Genomic DNA, 10,351 nt, shown 5'->3' with positions numbered 1-10,351 from the left:
CTATTCTATTTTATTTTGTTAGTATGTTTGGTTTTGTTCTCTGTCTCCCCCTTTTAGACTGTGAGCCCACTGTTGGGTAGCGACTGTCTCTATAAGTTGCCAACTTATACTTCCCAAGCGCTTAGTACAGTGCTCTGCACACAGTAAGCGCTCAATAAATACGATTGATTGATTGATTGATCGTTGGTGAAGGTATCTGATCAAAGACTCACCTAGAACATTCTGTGAGGTGTACAGGCCCAGCAGGAATACTGAAAAACAGCTGCCAATGTAAGCTACAGAGATTGAAGTGGCTAAACCATTGCTACCACCAGTCTGGTCATGGTGCTAAAACACAGTGTCAGCACTATGCTCTGGTCACTTTGGAGACATGTAGGCACTTGTTTTAGTGCCCCAGTATTGGGTGGAGGCTTGAGCCTTAATAATCATGATATTTGTAAAGTGCTTACTATGTGCCAGGCACTGTCCAAAGCTCTGGGGTGGAGACATGCAAATAGGATTGGACACAGTCCCTGTCCCACATGGGCTCATGATCTTAATCCTCATTTTACAGATGAGGTAACTGAGGCACAGAGAAGTGAAGTGACTTACCCAAGCTCACACCGCAGACAAGCGGCAGAGCTTGAATTAGAACCCAGGTCCTTCTGAGTCCCAGGCCCTTGCTGTATCCATTAAGCCATGCTGCCATGTAATAAAGATCATCTTCCAGATGAGTAGACTTGGTCCTTCTTTTCACAATCTGTTTAACTCTTTGGAGCCTACTTATTTATGGCCCTGAGCACTTTCTCCACTTTTCCATCCCACCCCTCTTCTCTAAGATGGCTCAGCGGCTGTACTGCCTTTGGGCTGATTCCTCAGAAGTAACTATTCCAATAAACGTTGAGAACAGGGAACCAGTGGCTGCTCTCATTGCCACTGTGTTGTGGTAGTCAAGGCTCTATTACTAAGTAACATATTCCACTTCGATGAATCGGTAGTATTTATTGAGTACCTACTGTGTGCAAAGCACACACTAACTGCATGCTTGGGAGAGGGCAATACGATTGTCATAACATAAATAATAAATAATGATAGCATTTGTTAAGAGTTTACTATGTGTCAAGCACTTTTCTAAGCACGGGGGCAGATACAAGGTAATAAGGTTATCCCATGTGGGGCTCACAATTGTAATCTCCATTTTACAGACGAGGTAACCGAGGCACAGAGAAGTTAAGTGACTTGCCCAAAGTCACACAGCAGACAAGTGGTGGAGCCGGGATTAAGACCCATGACCTCTGACTCTCAAGCCCGGGCTCTTTCCACCAACCATGTTTCATCTTGATTCTTGAGGCAGAAACACACTAGAACTAAAAACTTTGTTTCTAAGACTATTTCCCATTGAGCTACAGCCTTCCCAAAACTAGAACACTGAGAAAGTGAACTGCAGCCTACAATTTTTGAAAATGAATTTTCAAATTGAAATTATGACTGACCAGCTAAGCTCCTTGTGGGCAGGAATTGCATCTGCTGTATTGTACTCTTCCAAGCACTTAGTACAGTGCTCTGCACATTCATTCATTCATTCATTCAATCATATTTATGGAGCACTTACTGTGTGCAGAGCACCACAAGTTGGCAACATATAGAGATAATCCCTACCCAACAACGGGCTCACAGTTTAGAAGGGGGAGACAGACAACAAAACAAAACACATGGGAAGCACTCAATTAATTCCACTGATTGATTGACCATTCACATGTAGCAATAATTGTTCCACAACAAGAAAGGAAAACTTACCTTCTTTTGATGTTTTTAAAAGAACAAAATTAAAAAAAAAAATAACCAGGAGCTAGATATCAGAGTGCCCTAAAAGTAGATACGGATATGGAACAAACACAAACGCACAACCCAAATAAAACTAGACAGAGCACAAATGAAAAGGAACTTATAAAAATGCACAAGCACACGAGGAGAAATAAACATTTTACAGTGGAAAGGGATAATGGTAGTAAAGTCACTGAAGTTAAGAAAGTTAACCTTGGAAGAATTCATAAAAGAGGTGAATTTTTCATGTTGAAATTTACAAGCCGAAGGAGGGAGTTGAGAATTCTGATGCATGTAGTTCACAGAATGGGAAAGTCAAACAGGGAACAATAATGGGGTTTTTTTTTGCTGGAGCAAAGAGCTCCAGCAGTCTTGTACCAAGAGATGAAGGCACTTAAGTCAGGGTGGACCAGTTTGGGTTTTATCACACTGGTAATTGGAGACACAACCTGGTTTTCCTGTTCCAGGAGCTTTGTGGACTAGTGGGACGGCTACTGATCTGCAAGTCAGGAGTCTTCATTCATTTATTCATTCATTCATTGAATCGTATTTATTGAGCACTCACTCACTGAATGCAGAGCACTGTATTAAGCACTTGGAAAGTACAATTCTGCAACAGATAAAGACAATCCCTACCCAACAATGGGCTCACAGTCTAGAAGGGGGAGACAGACAACAAAACAAAACAAGTAGATAGACTTGAATAGCATCAAAATAGATAGAATTGTAGATATATACACATCAGTAATAAAATAAATAGAATAATATGTACAAATATGCACAAGTGCTGTGGGGCGGGGAAGGGGGTAGAGCAGTGGGAGGGAGTAGGGGTGATGGGGAGGGGAGGAGGAGCAGAGGAAAAGGGGGGCTGAGTCTGGGAAGATCTCCTGGAAGAGATGAGCTCTCAATAGGGCTTTGAAGGGGGAAGAGAGCTAATTTGGTGGATGTGAGGAGGGAGAGCATGCGAGGCCAGAGGTAGGGCATGGGCCGGGGGGTGATGGCGGAACAGGCAAGAACAAGGCATAGTTGAGCCCACTGTTGGGTAGGGACTGTCTCTATATGTTACCAACTTGTACTTCCCAAGCGCTTAGTACAGTGCTCTGCACACAGTAAGCGCTCAATAAATACGATTGATTGAGGAGGTTAGCGGCAGAGGAGTGGAGTGTGCGGGCTGGGCTGTAGAAGGAGCGAAGGGAAGTGAGGGAGGAGGGGGCAAGGTGATGGAGAGCTTTGAAGCCAATAGTGAGGAGTCTTCGGTTCTAATACTGGCTCCATCACTGTGACTCAGTTTCCTCATCTGTGAGAGGGACAGGGTCTGTATCCAACGTGATTAACTTGTAGATCTACCCCAGTGTTTAATACAGTGCTTGGCACATAGTAAATGCTTAATGATACCATTAACAAAAATATGGGAAAGGACCCAGATGGAGAAAAAACAGATGTGTGGAAGCAGTAGGCTAAAATTTACAACTAGAAAAGATTGTAATGATACTTGTCTCATTTATAGTTCATAGCATTAATGGACAGCTAAACTACATGGTAAGGAAGTGAATGTGAGCTGCTCTTGGGTAGGTAGGAGAGAGAGGTCTCAATAGAAGTGAATGCATGCCTCAGAGCTCACTTAGCTTACAGCTGGCCTTCCTCTTTGACAGAGAAATCCTGTCTTTGTGAAAGTGAGGCTGAACCCGACTCCCCTCCATACTGTTTGCACATGAAGATATATATCCCGTACTGAGCTAAAGGACTTTTTTATGGTATTTGTTGAGCGTTTACTATATGGCAGGCACTGTACTGTACTAAGCGCTGGGGTACGTACAAACTAATCAGGTTGGAAACAGTCCCTGTCCCACATAGGGCTCACAGTCTTAATTGCCATTTTCCAGATCAATCAATCAATTGGTAGTACTTAATTGTATCTACAGATGAGGCAACTGAGGCACAGAGGAGCTAGTGCCTTGCTCAAGGTCGCATGGCAGACTTGTTTCATACAGGACTTGTCTCTACTTTCAAACTTATGTCTCTGATCTCTGCAAATAATGATGGCATTTGTTAAGCGCTCACCATTCATTTCATTCAGTCATATTTATTGAGCACTTCCTGTGTGCAGGTGCAGAACACTGTACTAAGCGCTTGGGAAGTACAAATCGGCAACATATAGAGACGGTCCCTACCCAACAGTGGGCTCACAGTCTAGTATGTGCCAAGCATTGTTCTAAGCACTGGATCCTTTGCTTGAGGACAAAAATCCTGCTCCTGGATGCTCCTGGGAAGCAGCGTGGTTCAGTGGAAAGAGCACGGGCTTTGGAGTCAGAGGTCATGGGTTCAAGTCCCTGCACCGCCAGCTGTCAGCTGTGTGACTTTGGGCAAGTCACTTAACTTCTCTGTGCCTCAGTTCCCTCATCTGTAAAATGGGGATTAAAACTGTGATCTCTCTGTGGGACAACCTGATCATCTTGTACCTCGTAACTTCCCCAGTGCTTAGAACAGTGCTTTGCACAAAGTAAGCACTTAACAAATACCATCTTCATCTGGAAGGTCGGTCTGTTGCAGTGTTTTACCATCTGTTCACTGCTTCATGGCATTATTTGAGACTGGGCTTCGCTGTGTGGTTAAATCAATCATTCTTCTCCCTCTTCTCTTTCCCCTTCCCTACACCCCCCACCTCACTTGCCTGTATCCCCTTTCAGTTCCTCACTTGGCAGATGTTTGGGTATCCTGCTGTCATCATGCAGCTCACATATTCTGTCCCACGAAGCTGTGATGCTATGAGCAGCAGCGTGGTTTAGCAGCTGGACTTTGGAGTCAGAGGTCATGGGTTCAAATTCCATCCCTGACAATTGTCAGCTGTGTGACTTTGGGCAAGTCACTTAACTTCTCTGTGCCTCAGTTACCTCATCTGTAAAATGGGGATTAAGACTGTGAGCCCCCTTTGGGACAACCTGATCATCTTGTAGCTTCCCCAGCGCTCAGAACAGTGCTTTGCACATAGTAAGTGCTTAATAAATTCCATTATTATTATTATTATTATGAGCAAACCTTACATGCTGGTAGGCTTACTATAGGCCAGGTCCTCTTCACAGAGAATAGGAAAAAACCGATTCGGAATCTGCCCTTCTCCACACAGATCCGTAGATGTCAGGAATGGTTCATGTGTTGCCGGGAAGATTGGCTCTGGCCCAACCCAGGCCTTTTTCTTCTGCAACACAAAACTGAACGAAACAGACAAAAAACTGCATGGGACAATTCGGTTAAGGGAAATATAAACCCATTTGTTTCTGAAGACCTACACATAAGATTCTAAGAATGGGTTGTTTTTAAGTGAATCTACACCCAAGAGCCTTTGTTGACATTTTGGAGTAGGTTTTTTTTTTTTTAAAAAAAAGCCCTATTTTTATGGAATACTTTAAAATTGTGTCTGAAAAGGAACTTTGGGGTCACAAACTACCATTTGTTAGCATCTTAAATAAGGGATCGTTTTTGTTAAAAAAATTGGAATAATGTTACACCCATCAACTCTGAGTTATAAACTTTCGGTGATGGAGATTATTATTATTATAAACAATATTATGAACAGATATTATAAACAATATTTGTTTACTATGAGCCAAGAACCGTACTGGGTGCTGGGATAGATGCAAGATAATCAGTCCCTGTCCCACATGTTTATGGGTTGCCTGGAAAAAATGCCAGGTAAAATAAACATTTTTTCCCTAGGTTCCCATTCACTACATATAGATCTTCAAACACACATTTAATATGTTTTCTTGAGCTGCAGAGTGAGAATACCCATGGTATAAAATTCTCATCATAGACTTTAGCCTATTTAGTCTGGTTTCCCTATTTGCAGTCAATCATTACAATTTATAGAACACTTACTCTGTATGGAGTATGGTATTGAGTGCTTGGGAGAGCACAATAGAGTCAGTGAACATGTTCCTGGTCTTCATAAAGTTTATTCTAGTTGGGGAGACAGATTAAAACAAATCACAAGTTGGAGGAAGAAACAGAGTTTAAAGGACGGTACATAAATGTTGCGATGAGTGTTGTGGGTGGGGCAGAGGACCCAAATGCTTAGGAGAAGCAGAAATGCTGAAGTGGTGATAGTCAGTCAGTTGTATTTATTGAGCCCTTACTGTGTACAGAGCACTGTACTAAGCATTTGGGAGGCACAGTATAACAATATAATTGAACATTCCCTGCCCACAGTGAGCAGTAGATGGGTAAATAGAGTAGGGAGGTAAGAGATTAGTTAGGAGGGTTTCCCGGAGGAGCTGTAATTTTAGTAAGGTTTTGAAGATAGGGAGAGCAGTTGCCTGACAGATATCAAGGGGGAGGGAGGTTTTTTATGGTATTTCTTAAGCACTTGCTATGTACCAGGTACTGTCCTATGCAGTAGGGTAGATACAGGAGAAGCAGCATGGCTCAGTGGAAAGAGCAGGGGCTTTGGAGTCAGAGGTCATGGGTTCAAATTCTGGCCCTGCCAATTGTCAGCTGTGGGACCTTGGGCAAGTCACTTAACTTCTCTGTGACTCAGGTACCTCATCTGGAAAATGGGGATTAAGACTGTGAGACCCATGTGGGACAACCTGATTACCTTGTATCTCCCCCAGTGCTTAGAACAGTGTTTGGCACATAGTAAGCACTTAACAAATACCAAAATTATTATTATTATTATTGTTCATTCAATAGTATTTATTGAGTTCTTACTGTGTGCAGAGCACTGTACTAAGCGCTTGGGAAGTACAAGTTGGCATTATACAAGGCAATTGGATTGGGTATTGTTCCTGTCCCACTTGGGGCTTACAGATTTATATGCCCATTTTACAGATGAGGTCACTGAGGCTCAGAAAAGTTAAGTAACTTGCCCAAGGTCACACAGCAGACATGTGACAGAGGTAGGACTAGAACCCAGGCCCTTCCGAATCCCAGGCCCGTGCTCCATCCACTGGGCCATGCTGCTTCTCTTAGGTCATGTTGCTTCCCTAGATAGGAGGGAGGGTGAGAGCAAAAGCTCAGCAGTGAGAGAGATAAGAATGAGGCACAGTGAGTTCATTGGTTTGAGAAAAGCAATGTGTGTGAGCTGGGTTGTAGTGAGAGAGGAGAGAAGACAGTTGGGGGGTGGAGACACCTGATTGAGAGCCTTTAAGCCAATGCTGGTTGACTCCATTTTCTCTTACTCAAACCCTCTTCCCTCCAGTGCAGTGTCACCAAGGATGACTTAAAGTCTCACAGAGATGTCAGACACCCACCACACAGCCCAGAGAAGCCATGCCTCTCTATCCCTCTCACCTTCAGTCATCCCCCTCGCACGAATCTGTAATATATTTATTTATTTATTTATTCATTCATTCATTCAATTGTATTTATTGAGTGCTTACTGCGTGCAGAGCACTGTACTAAGTGCTTGGGAAGGACAAGTTGGCAACATGTAGAGACGGTCCCTACCCAACAATGGGCTCACAGTCTAGAAGGGGGAGACAGACAACAAAACAAAACATATTAACAAAATAAAATTAATAGAATAGCAAATATGTACAAGTAAAATAAATAGATTAATAAATCTGTACAAACATATATACAGGTGCTGTGGGGAGGGGAAGGAGGTAGGGCGGGGGGGATGGGGAGGGGGAGAGGAAGGAGGGGGCTCAGTCTGGGAAGGCCTCCTGGAGGAGGTGAGCTCTCAGTAGGGCTTTGAAGAGAGGAAGAGAGTTAGCTTGGCGGATGTGTGGAGGGAGGGCATTCCAGGCCAGGGGAAGGACGTGGGCCTTGGGTCGATGGCAAGACAGGAGAGAACGAGGTACAGTGAGGAGGTTAGCGGCAGAGGAGTGGAGGGTGCGGGCTGGGCTGTAGAAGGAAAGAAGGGAGGTGAGGTAGGAGGGGGCGAGGTGATGGAGAACCTTGAAGCCGAGAGTGAGGAGTTTTTGCCTGATGTGTAGGTTGACTGGTAGCCATTGGATATTTTTGAGGAGGGGAGTAACATGCCCAGAGCATTTCTGCACAAAGTGTCTGTCTCCCCCTCTAGACTGTAAGCTTACGGTGGGCAGGGGATGTGTCTATTGTTGTTTATATTCTCCCAGGTGCTCATACAGTGCTCTGTGCCCAATAAGTGCTCAATAAATACTATTGAATGAATAATGAATGAATGAATGAAAGAACGAACCTGAGCTGCACAGTCAAAGCCTGTTGTGGATGCAGGGCTGGGAGGGATAGTGTCCTTCTCCCAGGTGGGAAGATATGTATGTCCCCGGAGGCCTTACTGCTACCCCCTTGAGAAAGATGCAGTGCTCCTGTCCTTTGCTGGCCAGTCTGCTCAGCAAGGAAGAGATCACAGGGCTGTTGAACACCACCCTCTCACACGCCTAGGGCAAGGGGAGGGAAGGGGTTGGAAGGTGAGAGTAACCTTTGTTCATACAGCCCTAGCATGTTATTCTTTCCTTCTCCCCTCTTCTCTCCCTCCTTTCCCTGCCTCCTCCCCTTGCCTATCCTTCCTCTTCCTTACTCTGCTATTTCCCCTTCCTCTCCCCTTTTTTAAATGGCATTTATTAAGTGCTTACTGTGTGCAAAGCACTGTTCTAAGCGATGGGGAGGTTACTAGGCGATCAGGTTGTCCCACAGGGAGCTCACAGTCTTAATCCCCATTTTACAGATGCAGTAACTGAGGCACAGAGAAGTTAAGTAACTTCCCCAAAGTCACACAGCTGCAAATTGGCAGAGCCGGGATTTGAACCTATGACCTCTGGCTCCAAAGCCCGGGCTCTTTCCACTGAGCCATACTGCTTCCCTTCAGTTCCTCTCTCCTATCCCGTTAGCAGCAACAGCTGTCCCTTCGAAGCAGCTACACAGTGCAATGACATCATCACACTGAGCCATGTGTAGTGTGGCATAATGTTGTCGCTTGCTGTGTGGAAGGTCCCAGAAAATTGAGTAGCTCTGGGCTCCTGAGGAGGGAAGAGGTTAATTTTGCCCAGCTCAGTGCTTAGAACAGTGCTCAGCACATAGAAAGTGCTTAACAAATACCATTATTATTATTATTGTTATTATTATTATTACCACCTAGCAGACAAGGTGTATGATTGGGAGATGAGGTCATGGATTCTAATTCCTGCTCAGCCACTTTTCTGCAATGTGGCCCTGGACAAGTCACTTCACTTCTCAGCTGCCTCAGTTGCCTCATCTGTAAACTGAAGATTAAGACTGTGAACCTTATGAGGATAGGGACTATGTCCACCCCAGCTCTTAGTTCAGTGTCCTGCACATAAATACCAGAATTATTATTATTTAAACTGTTAGATTCAAAACGACATAATCTAGGTACATGAGGGCTTAAATAGCATGATTGGCTCTTTGTGCACTACTTGCTCCAAGTTTCCATTTTGTGTGGCTCTTTTACACTACCAATCAAATGTATTTGATAGAGAAGCAGTGTGGCTCAGTGGAAAGAGCCCGGGCTTGGGAGTCAGAGGTCTTGGGTTCTAATCCCGGCTCCGCCACTTGTCGGCTGTGTGACTTTGGGCAAGTCACTTAACTTCTCTGGGCCTCAGTTACCTCATCTGTAAAATGGGGATTAAGATTGTGAGCCCCACATGGGACAACCTGATCACCTTGTATTCCCCCAGCACTTAGAACAGTGCTTTGCACATAGTAAGTGCTTAACAAATACCATCATTATTATTATTATTTATTCAGCACTTACTGTGTGCAGAGCACTGTACTAAGTGCTTGGGAGGGTACAATATAATAATAGACACATTCCCTGCCCACAATGAGCTTACAGTCTGTAATGGAAGACAGACATTAATATAAATAAATTACAAATATGTACATAAGTGCTGTGCGGCTGAGAGGAGCATGAATAAAGGGAGCAAAGCAGGGTGATGTAGAAAGGAGTGGGAGAAAAGGAAAGGCACATATGCATTTCCAACTCCTATTTTATCCTACAGTTAATTATCCCAGGGATTTGGGAAGAAGACTGTCCTGGGTCTCCTAGTCAGAAGGAGCCCAGTGTCAAGGAATACTGCTATTAGAGTGGACTGTAATGGCCCTTGTGGGTATTGAACACTCAGGAACACATGACATGAAATGTATGTGGGCACACAGCATTACTGCATGGAGTCATATGTAACATTTTTCAGATGTCAACAAGAATCTAGTCATTCTCTGGAGAGGACCCTGACCCTGGGTTTTTTTTCTTTCTTTTAAAATCTCCAGAGAAGGAAACCTTTACAATTCCCTTTGGCAATGTATTTCAGTGTTTCAGAGCCCTAATAGGTCTGGAAGTACTTAACGACTGCCTGATTTTTAAAAAATGGTATTTATTGAGAGCTTACTGTGTACTGTATTATTTTACTAAGTGCATGGGAGAGTACAGTATAACAAAACTGGTAGACATGTTTCCTGTCTACAAGGAGCTTACAGTATTTAGGGGGGAGAGACAGACATTAATATAATTGAATCAATTACAGATGCGTTCAAAAGTGTCGTGCTACTGCTTAGAGGATTTAAGCACTTGATAATTTGAGGGAGAATTTCCTGTCCCAGAAACAGTTAA

The sequence above is a fragment of the Tachyglossus aculeatus genome, chromosome 2 (genome assembly GCF_015852505.1).
Source record: "Tachyglossus aculeatus isolate mTacAcu1 chromosome 2, mTacAcu1.pri, whole genome shotgun sequence".
In the NCBI taxonomy this organism is placed as follows: Eukaryota; Metazoa; Chordata; class Mammalia; order Monotremata; family Tachyglossidae; genus Tachyglossus; species Tachyglossus aculeatus.
This window is presented reverse-complemented; position numbering follows the sequence as displayed.